Below are 13,646 nucleotides of genomic sequence, written 5' to 3' on the forward strand. Positions count from 1 at the left end.
GCCAGTATAGTTGTTCAATCACCATCGACCAGTGATGTTGGCTCATCGCAAGAAAGCAGCAGCAATGTCCCTCAATCAACACAGGTTGTTGTAGCTCATCTGACGAGTGTTGAACAACCACAGCCGCAACAACAATCACATGTGCAAGTACAAGCCCAAGTACATGTGGAAGGAGAGGCAGCGCAAGGAGATGCGCAAGCAGAGGTGCATGGAGGGTCACAAGTGCCCACAATAGTTGTTCCTCCCGAAGTAGGGGCACATCAGGAAATCGACAATCAAGGCGAGGTATCATTTGAGGAAGCCACTCCTCCTGATGATCCTTCATTGTCTTTCACACCCCTAGCAAGGAAGAGATCAAGGGTGGTGTCTACATCTTCTTCAAGCACACCTCCTTCTGATGATACGGATCAAACTTGGGAACCAGCACCACAGCCGTCGGAGAGTGAGGCACACCATGATCCGACAAAGGTAGTTAAGCGTAAAAGGAAGCTCGTCCAAAGTCTCAGAGTTATGGAGTGTGATGAGTCTCAACAAGAAGTGGCGGATACTGCTGCTGATGAAGACTCTGCCAACGACGACCCAGTCATCATAAAGGTCACTGCAGCCCCAGCGGGCATGCAGCAAACAGACATTTTGACCCTAGCCCGAAGAGCTGCTGAGTGTGATGATGATGATGATGTTGTCGATGAGGAGGCAGTGGAAACACCACAATCATTGGAGTTAAGTAGTACACCAACTCGTCCCGCTTCCATATTTCTTTCTGGCAAGAAGAGACCTCCGTCAACCTCGACCTTAATTAGTGGCGGTGAAAGTGCAAAACGTACAAAAGTTGGGCAATCCAGATCCTCCACTTCATCTGGCATTAGCTTCATGACCACCACCACCAGTATCGCCGCCTCCTCCATGTCCCACAGACACTTCAAGTCCCCAGTTTGGGACTTCTTTACTGTTTGTCCAAAAAATCCAAAGTTTGCCATTTGTACCATTTGTAAGCAAGCAGTTAGTCGTGGTAAGCCAGGTACCAACTATGGTACCGGAGGCCAGAGAGGTCATCTTAGGAGACAGCACACTGTCAAATGGTTTGCGCACCTAGATGCGATCAAGAAAGGCCAAATTCAAGGAAACGTTGATGTTTCATCTGATGATGACGAGCAGGAAGAAGACGTGTCAAACACTTCCCTTACACCCAGTACCCCTGTCAGCAGCACACCCAATGTGAGGCACACTAAGAGTGTTGGAGCGAGTGAGACACCAACGCACAAAAGTTCACCAGCGAGCAAAATTGGGTCAACGAAGTCATTATCAGCCCGTAAATGCTTGGTCCAGGGCAACATTAGAACAATGCTTACTTCAGACGTGCCATATGAACGCAACCACCCACTGACGCGTCTGTATAACACTAAGCTGGCTAAAATGCTAGCTGTGGACCTTCTACCTTTTTCTTTTGTAGAAGCGGTAGGTTTTCTTGAATTAGTGGCAACGCTCTGCCCTAAATGGAAGGTTCCGAGCCGGTTCTATTTTGCCAGAGTTGCGGTTCCAGCACTACATGAAGATGTGCTGGAGGCGATTGGGGCAGCTTTGCAGAAGAGTGCTGTTCACACAATACATCTGACAACAGACATGTGGACCAGTGGCGCAGGCGCTGATTACATGTGCATCACTGCACACTGGGTCTCTTTTTCAGGTGTTAAAGCAAAGCTAAACGCAGGTGTTGACCCGGACAAAGTTTTCAAAGCTGCTCGGAAACATGCAACACTAGCCATGTTTGGCTTGGAGAAAAGTCACACAGCAGAAAACCTTTTGGAAGAGTTTAACAAAAAGGTCTTGAAAATGCTATCCCCCTTAAAACGCAAGATTGGTTATGTTTCCACGGATAATGGCGCCAATGTAGTTAAGGCCATGTTGAAGGGTGACCATGTTAGAGTGCCGTGTTTGGCGCACTGTATCAATCTGGTAGTTCAAAAATTCTTGATTGATAAACAGAGTCCAGCGTTCGAGGTAATGGCCACCTGCCGCAAAATGTGCAACCATTTCAGCCATTCTTTTAAGGCCCGGAAGCATCTGCGGAGACTGCTATTTCAACGTGGAATGCCAGTGAAAGCACTCATCCAGGAGGTGGCAACACGTTGGAACTCAACCTTCTACATGCTTGAGCGTCTGTATGAGCAGTATACGGTACTCGATCACTATTTCTTCACAGAGGGTACATCTCAGAAGGAGGACCTGCGGATGAGTGCGGCGCAATGGGACATAGTTAAAAGCCTGACAGACATGCTTCGTCCTTTTGAGTTCTTCACGCGTGCAGTCAGCCAGGAGGACTGTAATTTGGGAAAAGCTATCCCATTGTTGTGCATGCTGGAGCACCAACTGATGGCGGTGTCTTCTGAGTTTGAAAAAGATGTACAAAAAAAGACCATTTTATTTTGTCTGAGAAATTATTAGAGCGCCTACGTGGTGATGAACGTCTTCAAAAGATCAAGTCAGATCAGCATTACATTTGTGCTACTATTCTGGATCCACGCTACAAAAAGGCGCTGGCAGGCGAAGCATTCTTTCCTTTTGCTGATGCAGATGTTCAAAAGTACAAACATTGGTTAGCCTGGTCAGCCAAGAGGTTTGAAAAAGAACGGCAGGTTATTGAAGGAGAAGCCAGTACATCAGCATCAGCATCAGCAGGCCATCCCCAGTCACAAGAATCCACTTCTGCACCTGTGGCTGGGGCACAAGTGACCTCTCAGCCGTTAAAGACACCGGCAACTGGATCATCTGCACCACACACAATGACAACACTAACAGTGGCTGCGGAGGAGGATTGGCTAAGTTTGATGGGGTATGGTTCTCGAAAAAATGTCACAGGCACAGCAAAAAGTAAGCAAAGTGGAGGAACAGTTGATGACCTTGAGTCGATGGTGCAGGACTATCTGAATGACTCAACAGAGGTCTTTCTTAATGATGAGCCATTGCAGTATTGGCATGGCAAAAAACAATTCTGGCCACAGCTCTTCAACTTGGCTATAAACTATTTGTCTTGCCCACTCGCAAGTGTGTCTTCTGAACGTGTTTTCAGTGCTGCTGGTGGCATTGTAACTCCCAAACGGAGCCGCCTCTCGCCCAAAAATGTGGAGCGGCTGACAATGATCAAGATGAATCAGCACCTCATACCACCAGATTACAAAGTACGAGAAAGCACGCCGCATGAAGACGAGGAGGACGGCAACGTAGATGAGGGGATTTTTTCTCTGTTCGGTGGCACTGACCTCATCCAGCCTGAATTCGCAGAGTATGATGACGAAATCTTGTTCTTATTCCCTGACACCGAGCCCTGAAAATGAGACAATCAATCAAGAACTTTCTTTTTCGTCCTTATTCACTTTTATTCCTGTGTGCTTTGTGTCTCTCTTTCTTTGTTTTGCACAGTTAATTTAATTCAAACTTTAATCACCTAATCCCAAAAACAAGACCATCATCAGAACTGTCTTCACTTGTTTGCTTATTGATTTGAAGGTGCCGCAGTCTACATTCCTCAGGTTCACAAGTTCTGAAGAACATGCTCCTCTATCCTCCTCCTCCAGACTGCGATTTCCCTCAAAGCAGAGTGCTGGATTACGCCCAATGAAGAAAGACTCAGCACTTGTGGGGGTGTTGTACTTCTTTGCGGGTGAGTTGACGGATTTGGGCCCATTGCTGTGAAGCTCTAATAATGGACAAAAGTGTTTTGGACCAAATATGAGGTGGAAATTTCTTGCCGTTTTTGCTGACTTGCTTGCCTTTGAGGTGCTCTTTGGCGGGGTTCCGGGTGTTTGTGGGTAATTTTTGGTGTCTGGGAGCACTGCTGCGACAGTCTAATCTTGATTGCATTTGCTTTTCAGGAAATCCGTGGTGGAAAACAGGAGTTATGATGATTGATGATGATGAGTGACCTAGCTGCACAGCGCCGCGTTTGGACCGAAGGCCGAGAGATATTGTAAGTATGAGATTTAGCTTTTTCGCTGTTTGGGGGTGTTGTCGGGTGGTTTTTTCCAGGTGGGTTGGCGGGTTTTGCCTGGGGCATTCCTGGGAAGGTCTAATACCGGATAGAAGTGTTTTGGACAAAATCCTGAGGGAACAGCCTTTTTTTTGCTATTTCTTCTGTCATCTTGCTCAATGTAGCGTTTTGGGGGGCTTCCTGCTGTTCGTGGGTGGGTTGCGGCCGGGGTCTCTGTCGAAGCACTGCTGCGACAATCTAATCTTGATTGCATTTGCTTTTCAGGAAATCCGTGGTGGAAAACAGGAGTTATGATGATTGATGATGATGAGTGACCTAGCTGCACAGCGCCGCGTTTGGACCGAAGGCCGAGAGATATTGTAAGTATGAGATTTAGCTTTTTCGCTGTTTGGGGGTGTTGCCGGGTGGTTTTTTCCAGGTGGGTTGGCGGGTCTTGCCTGGGGCATTCCTGGGAAGGTCTAATACCGGATAGAAGTGTTTTGGACAAAATCCTGAAGGAACAGCCTTTTTTTTGCTATTTCTTCTGTCATCTTGCTCAATGTAGCGTTTTGGGGGGCTTCCTGCTGTTCGTGGGTGGGTTGCGGCCGGGGTCTCTGTCGAAGCACTGCTGCGACAATCTAATCTTGATTGCATTTGCTTTTCAGGAAATCCGTGGTGGAAAACAGGAGTTATGATGATTGATGATGATGAGTGACCTAGCTGCACAGCGCCGCGTTTGGACCGAAGGCCGAGAGATATTGTAAGTATGAGATTTAGCTTTTTCGCTGTTTGGGGTTGTTGTCGGGTGGTATTTTCCGGGTGGGTTGGCGGGTCTTGCCTGGGGCATTCCTGGGAAGGTCCAATACCGGATAGAAGTGTTTTGGACAAAATCCTGAAGGAAACACCAGTTTTGGCACTTTTTGTAAGTTAGGGTTCGTTAGGGTTAGCCCTACCAGCACGATTGCATGTGTTTCGGGGGGTTCTATTGCAACGCAGTTCTGGTGTTGTAGAGCACTGTTGGAGCGATGCTGGCTATGGATACTTTTGCTTGCTTGCAAGTGGTTGGAATACAATCCACGGTCTGTATTTGGGCCTACTGTTACTTTCAAAGTACGTTTTGTAACCATTTTTCTGCTAGGCATCGTTTTTGGAGATCTGATTGGGGTTCTTCTACATTTTTGCGACTGGCTTTAGTAAGGGTATTGGTGGGAGCATTGCTGGGAAGGTCAAATTTTGTTCTAAAACACAGTTTATACTACACCTTAATTGAGGGGAAAGATCCGCTATAATATTTTGGCCATACTTATTTATCTTTAAAAAGGTGAGTCCGACAGAGCACGCAATTTCAAAAATATTGTACTGTCTATTAGGGAAATCAAAGTGTCACATTTTGAACCACACAGCGTACATACCTTTTATTTATTTATCAGTGGTATTGTAATAGCACTTCCTGTTTTCCGTTCAATAATTACAGGCCGGGTTTCAGTCAACATCCGCCAGGCAGGCAGTGGACAGGGTGTCTTCTGTCAGTGGTCACCAACATTGATGGACGAAGCGTCAGCTGGAATGGAGGAGTGCCGCCAATAAGAGGAATTGTTTGCTGCATGCAACTTACTTACCAAATTCAAGGACAACACCAAAAACATACGCTATACAGATACAGTATCCATTGTATTATTCTATGAGTGTGACTGCATGTGCTTAGCTTTACTTTGTAACCAAAGATTGTCTTTATCTTCAATTATTGTTTGTCCATGCTCTGCTTTTTTTTTCTTCTCTCAACAAAACCTACCCAAAAAGAAACCCCCATTCCCATCCATTTTACAAACCCTAACCCTCTTCCCCCGGGCTGTGTTGTTTTGCTTGATGTCGGACTAAAATGACATCAATAATTCCACACACTTGCTGGGGAGGATAAGGTCATAGCAACAGGCTGGTGAAGGAATACGAGGATATCTTCTAGAATTACTCAGCTTCAGTACTATATCTTCTAGTAGTAGTAGCCAATGTCAAATAAATTCAACGCAAGTACTAGTTATACTTGCAAGCAAATACTTTACCATTTGTTAGGCTACATTATGGCACTGTTCTGTCTGTCACCTGCTATATTCTCGATCGTACCGTAACCGTTGTAATGCTACAGTAAGGACAAACAAGGTTTCGTTTTCTTTTTTTCCATAGGCATGCAACTGCCACTGTGTCACACCACTAGTACCACCGCAATGAGGAAATGTCACCCGCCCAGGATTGACAACGTTAATCCCCATTTCACGTGGAGCCAGCCCTGGGCCTAGCCCTAATTTCTAACACAAATTACAGGTAAGATAAGCGTTTGGTGGGAGGTAGTATAATGGAGTATTATTTCGGAGTAGACAAGAGATTGACGGTTGTACTACTAAAGTCCTACGACTGTTCAGGAAAACAAAGTTACTGTTACACCCCCGCCCCCCACCCACCAGACTGAAAAGCAGTAAAAAACAGGTATGGTCAGATAAAGTTTAAAAATATATTTATGTAGCCCTAACAAAATAATCTCCCTCACCCACCCTAACCCCAACGATTGTCTTTGAAACGTCCCAAAACGATCCCAACTCCCAAATCCCACCCCCCAAAAGTCTATAAAAAAAGGGCAAGGGACACTCCACTACTGGAGGGTGCTGGTGCTGGTGCATTTTGCCGCATGGGCATCATACTCCTTGCGGAGGGTGGCAAGCTCGGAGCGGAGGCCCTTAACCAAGTTCTTATACTTCAGGACCTCCTGCTCCAGGTTGGACATTCGGACTCGTAGGCGGCGTTGGCGTTCCTTGCAGCTCCTGTGGGGGGCAGCTGGTATTTCTGTTGCTTGGCGGTGGCGGTTGTCTTTCTTAGCCCGGCTCGGTCCCGCTGGCTTAGTCACGGAGGAGGATGCAGTGGTCACAGTCGAGGATGTTGTTGTTGCCCCGCTCGACTGCGTGTCCTCCTCCTCCTCCAGGGCCACCAGCCGCCGATATTCGGCGACAGTGGCCTCCAGCCTCCGTTGCCGGGCCAGTCTAGCCTGCTCCCTCCGTGTTGTTGATTTGGAAGGAGCAACTATATGAAGAAAGAAAGACATAGTCTGTAACCAACGCTCCTTAGCATTAATAACACAAAGTGATTGAGCCGAAAGTTGGGTCACAGTACAAGTAGCAAATTGAAAGCACAGTACATAACTAGTGAGGACAGTATCTATGTAACCTCCCACTTCTGCATCCTTACTCTAACATTAGTGGTAGTTTAATGAACAAATTCTACGACCACTATGGACTTCCATTACAGTCGACTATGACAGTACACCAGTCTTATTCTTCTTCTTCTCTCTTGTTTAGGGAAATTGGTACGTTATCTTATGCAAGCCGGCAGAATGACATGGACAGCACAGTGAACTTGCACCCGAGAAAAAAAGTTGCACACCATGATGAGTGAGACAGACTTGCGTTACTGTACCGGTCCAGTACATGCAGGTGGTTAAGCTATTACTTTTCTATTACGGGTGGCACTGAGAATACTCTGTTACAAGGGCTACTGCTTAATTAATTTACCTTTCACCCTACAGTGCAAATGAGTACTAGAAAAGGAAAATGAAGAAGCTAACTAATTTGATTATCTATCACTTCACATGGGACGTATTTGATGACATATGGGATGACTTTAGGTGCTTTGCTTAATATTGAGTGAACAGTGATACACCCACACATGAATGACGTACTACAAGTAAACTAAAGTTATTAAGAGAGGTACGGAGTGTCCACCGTAATAACCAGATATATGCTGTGATTGCAGATGCAATACAAAGTACTGCTACTATTCATGGTAGTATTGGACACATTTACAATTTCTTTTCCTTGCCTTCCCTGCACTGGAACGGACGTGCGGGTGCAGTGGTACATGCTCTTCAAGGTAACACTTACTTCATCTGGCGACCATCTACTCTCTCTAGATACACATGTGCTATCTAAGAGTCAGAGAATACCATGCTCCAGGCATCCATTCAGTCAAAGTATACGCACACATACAGTTTCTGTTTCACCCACCCAGGCTGCTGTCCTTCCACCCATCCTTGCTTCATCATTGACCCAGCCATGCACCATACCATATTCTTTCCTTCCCAGCCACCTCGGGGGCCAAGCAAACACATATCGTTCTTCTTTGCCAGCCATCATACAAGTTCGCGTCCCACTTACTTACACCCTTCTTTCGCTTTTCGTTCATCCCATCCATCACGTTCGTCTAAGAACTTATTGGGATTCTTCTCACCAAAAACTTCATAGCTAAGTCGAAGTACATTTCGAGGAGGCTACTACCTGGTTGATTTGTAATACACCCGTGCAGAAAGCACACTATGCAGTCTTCAATCTCAATAAGTAAGGAATATATAGCTTACCTGTTTCCGCCACCACCGTTTCAACCCCCACAGGACCGTCCGCCGGCTCTTGCACCGCCTCCTCCCCAGAGTCCGCCGAGTCCTCGCCCAACACAGCCACCTCCGCGCTGGCCCCGTCACCAGATGTTACACCTACAAAGTACATTTAAGAATGTTAGAATACACCACTCACTACTATATAATATTTGGTCTAGGAGAAATGTTAAAAAAACTGAATACAATGTAATAATTTGTGACTGTCTACTCCAAAGTAAAAATGTCCCATTTTCCAGGGAAGGCTGTTGTCTTGCTGCACTTTTATGCACAACTGATGAATGCTTGCTTTTGATTTTTAACACGCAACACTTTTTCTCCTAACAGACAGAAGCTTGACTCCTAAGAACACGACCAGGATCAAGTTCAAACCAGGTGAGAGCTCGGCTCGACCACAAGAAATGTGTCCAATTAATCGTCAGCACTAACCACTTTTCCGTTTTCAGTTAAATAGTTTTATGACAAAGTAGATTTTAATAAATGTGTTTAGTTTTAATAAAGCTTTTAAACTTAAATAGACTCTGTGGTTTTTGTTCCTCCAGACTAGAGTGGATGAGCTAAAGGTTTTGGAATTTTTGCAAGCATGAGTGCCTCTGACACTTCTTGACTGTGCTGTGACTCCGTACTCTCTTGTCCTGCATACGATAATCTAGAGATCATTGGGGATCAATAATCGGTGACTTCGGGAGCTGAATGACTCTGCCACACTATCTAGTCAGTAAGGAGACAGTGCATAGAGCTATTGCTGAATAGAATGGGAGTCCAATGGAATTGCCAAATGTCCAATCTTAGTTAGCTACACAGACAGACTAATAAGAATAGTCTAGTAATACCACAGGGAGTCATATTCGAGGCAGGATAAGAATTTATATCCAGTCTACAAGAAGATCAAAGACGATTTAGAAAAAATAGAATGAGGAACGCTAGGAAAAAATAGGTACTCTTTATTAAAATGTAAACTTACTGGGGCCAGCAAAGGAGCCCTCGCCTGCCCGATCCTGGCCTGCATCCTCAGCACCCTCCTCCTGTGTCCTCTTGCCCTTGGGGGGAGCTGATGTACAACATGAAAGAAAGAAAAACAAGAAAACATGGATGAGATTTTTCAACCAAATCAAACATTTCAAAAGAACAATAACAAAATATTTTGGAGAAATAGCAAATAGATAGACAACTATTCCACGGGATCTATCTCATGTGGTATACTACGTTATTCGTATTGCCTGATTTGCGGAACGTTGACTTAGAAAGTTCCTATGTAACTCAATAAACAGACTACTAAAGAGGTTTGCCTAGGCCTGGCACTGCAGGCAGCAGTCCGCAGCACGCGAAGTGACATGACAGACAAAGTCCATCCTGCTTGCAGATCAGTGAATACTCAAACTATCAATCCACCCACCACCGCCACTATTTCTTCTTATAGCCATGTGTCTAAAGGAAGGACTGGACTTCAGTCTGTTGGGGCTGATTTAGAAGTCCCTTGCGGCTCATTTTCCTCCATTGTTGCGTGCCTTTTGTGACGCAGCGGCAGAACAAAAGACTCGCCATGGTGTTGGTGCGGCGTATATATTAAAAAAAAAACACATATGGACATATGGGCGATGCATCACGTTGTAAAGCCCTGCGCCATCAGGGGGCGTTCCGGCGCAAGGGAGGGCGTACCTGCGCAGGAACGAATCCTAAAAGTGGCTGAGGGAAATCTACAAGATGTCAATCAGTCACTTTTAGGACAATGATGCATGACTCAAACCCTGCGCGCTTGAAGCCGACGTACGGCTTGATGCAGCATTGGGGAGATAGGGTACCCCAGAGCATTGCTGGAGCTGCGCCATCGTTGGCACGCAACTCCAGCAATGCGCTGCCTTTACGGCACAGATGCGTAAGGCTTCTGTGACGTTTTGGGCCAATGGGTGGTGGTGGCATGGCACACAATTACTGCCGCATCCCTGCTACTTTGCAGGGATGCGCCGGTAATTGAAAATATGACCCTTAGTGTCTAGCATTACGCAGTTCTTATCTTTACACTACACTCATACATAATTTCTCAGGCCAATGAAATGCTTCTGAACACAACATACAAAACAAAGAAGCATAGTAGCAAGCAAGGCTACTGAGAAGGAGAGCAGTGCACCTGAAATGCATAGAAGATTTTGAAATATAATTTACCTCAATGTAATCGGCAGCATTATTGCTCTTGGTAAAGAACAAAGATTTGCAAATAACAGAGCCGGATAAAACAGAGTAGTAAATGAATAGCTACTACTACTCACCAAGCCCGGGGACCTCTACGCCGAGCGCGTCCAGCAAGTCCCGCTCCCGATCCATGACATCGGTCCAGCGGTGGGTGGCCTGGTTATATGTGCGCCGGACCCCAGAGAGCTTATACATGGCCCGGCACACCTTCTCCCACCGCTGGCGGCGCTCCCGGATGCCATAGCCAGTCGCGATCTTGCCGCCTCCCAGGATCGTCTTGGGGAGGCGGCGCTGGACGTGGAAGATGAGTGCCGCCACTTCCTCCGCGCTGAAGATCTCCCGCGGGACCACTTGCTCCCCCCTCAAACGCCCGCACGGGAGCCGGGCACGGGGTGCGGGACCCTTCCCCTTCTCAGGGTGCTTCCCGGCTCCCTTTACCATGGTCTGGGCAGAAATACAGTTAAATGATAAACAAGAAATAGAATAGTGAAGAAGAAAAGAAAAGAGTTTAAAAAAGTAGTTTAAAAGTAACTAAAAGCAGCAGAAAACACAAAAATATAGAGCTAGAAAAATAGAGGGATAGATAATAAGTAAAATTAGATCAAATAAACTTCAAACAAGCAAAGGATGGCAGAGATTGAGAGAGGATAGAGAAGCATGCCCAGAACCATAGCAATGAATGAGAAACAAGATGGCCGCGCCCGTTCACGACCGCGTGGGTAAGTTCGCGCGAGATTTTCCTTGCGAGCACGCGCGAAATTGTACTAGCGAGCAGCACACTTTGCGAGATTACACATAGCGGCCGGAAACGGAATTACGTCACGCAAACAAGATGGCCGCGCCCGTGTACGACCGATAGGGTAACTTGGCAAACGTATAGCTAGAAGCGCCTCGCGAACACGCGCAAGATCACGCGAACATACACGTCGCACAAAAAACAATATTGTATTCGCACGTATTCGCGGCTTCCGAAATCGATCTCGCACGGATTCGAGCCCCAAAAAACGCGCGAAATTGCAGAAAAAACGATTTTAGCTAAACTGAAAGCAATGAGCAGGTGCAAAAGTTCAAACTTAACATTAGTAACATTCAAGGTAGTGCTTCCTGAGGGGCCCCTCCAGAGTTTGCAACTATTCTATGACCCTGCTATGACCCAAACAGCAGGCTCATAGAATAGATACAAGTAGACCATAAAGGTCCTGTGAAATTTTTTTTCACTGCAACAAAAAGCAAATTACAGATAAGGAAGGAAGCAGGTGCCAGCCAGACTGGAAGTTTCAAAATTACTGACACATTAATGACCCACAAATTAATTGATGGCAGTTGAAGAAGGGCAGGTGTGCTTGCTTTTTTCAACCACCATAATCTACAGTGATAAATAAACCTAATGGGTGGCAGTGAGGATGTACCAGAGGGTGGCATGGGTGTCCCAGAGGGTGGCAGTGGTGAAACAGAGGGTGCTGTGAACCTGTGATGATAAACCAGACGTAGAAACAACATAGTCGCGGCCGTTGCGAGACGAAAAGTAAGTTCGCAATTGCGAACTTGTCCCAAAATCGGCGCGAACGCGCGCCAACAGAAAAAACGGGAAAATCCGCAAATCCGCTAGAGTTCGCGTATCTTCGCGGATTGCGAATCCGTAAATCCGCATTTTCGCGTACGCGAGATCCGCTAGATCCGCCCATGCTTAATTACGACATCCAGTAACATAGGCCCCAGACACTGCCTAAGAGTAGGTGAGGTCCCAAATTGTCAAAGAGATACCGTAACCCATTGCACACACCCACAGCACATACCCTCACCACCTATTGCCTGGACATGAAAAACATCCAAAGCCTACTACTGCCTAATGTTAGGATAAGTACTGTCCTGCCCCATGACGATGATGGCTGTGCTACAACTGATGGATTCCAAACCCACCTTGGGTAGTCTTCAGGCCATGGAACAGCTCAAAGAAGTGGTGAATGCAGTTCACAGTTGTCCTATAGTGTGTGATGCATCACAATATCACCTTCCCAAGGAACCATTATATTGTCGACAGTTTGAAGACCACGTTGTTTGTAATAAGTACATTTCCAATTTTATTTGTGCCCTAGACAGTACAAATGTCTCTCACCTAGAACCGCCGAACAGGGTTACCAGATTCAGAAGATGTAGCAGACTTTTTTTTTTAATTAAATCTCTTTATTAGCATCAGATTGGTCCGTATAAGCATACAATCACATAGTAAACCAATTACATTGAAAACTGGAGTAGTCATCATACAAAATAGGCAGCTGGAGGACGTGACCAATAATATTACAAGTGGTGCAACACATTCTAGAAGTCTTATTTTCCTTTTTCCAGTTCTACATGGGAATCGCACGCGTGGAAGGAGAACGTAAAGAGATATATATGCTTTCAAACATAACGAAAATGAATATGCCATCGTGAGAGAGAGAGCGACAAGCAACACATCAATCATGATCAAGGTGGTAACAGCAGTGGCATAGGCAGACGAGGATCGATGGAATGACATATGAAGAGATGTAAGCAGTGCAATATCTTCAATCGGGGCCAAGTAGGCAAAAACACAGAGAAGAAAACACCCCTTTCTCAAACATCATGAACCATAGAATCGGCAGTTCCCGCCCACCCCGTCCCAGTAGCATTTTAATAACAAGACCTTCATAACGCAACAGGCAAAGCTCGACTGTCATGCTAGCGATACCTATCCCACCCCTTCTGGGACAATAGAACTGGCAGCTTGGGATTGTGTAGCCTGCGTTAATTTGCTAACGTACTGTCGGTATGGGCCCCAGATATCAGCTGGGCGTGAAGCTGTTGGGACCTGCGTGGAATATTCCACACTATTGATATTACAGTGGGCAAGACTGCGTAACCATGCCTTGGAGTTGGGGATTCGTCTGGACCCTCATAATAAAGCAATTTCCCTTTTTGCGAGCAAGAAGCCTATGGCAGCCAGCTTCCGCGTGGCACGGGGGAACTCAACCACATAACCAAGCAGCGCAACCTCTGGTATGGGCTGCAACTCGCATTCTAAAATTTCGCCCAAGATGT

The sequence above is a fragment of the Lissotriton helveticus genome, chromosome 11, assembly GCF_964261635.1.
Source record: "Lissotriton helveticus chromosome 11, aLisHel1.1, whole genome shotgun sequence".
NCBI classification, from domain to species: domain Eukaryota; kingdom Metazoa; phylum Chordata; class Amphibia; order Caudata; family Salamandridae; genus Lissotriton; species Lissotriton helveticus.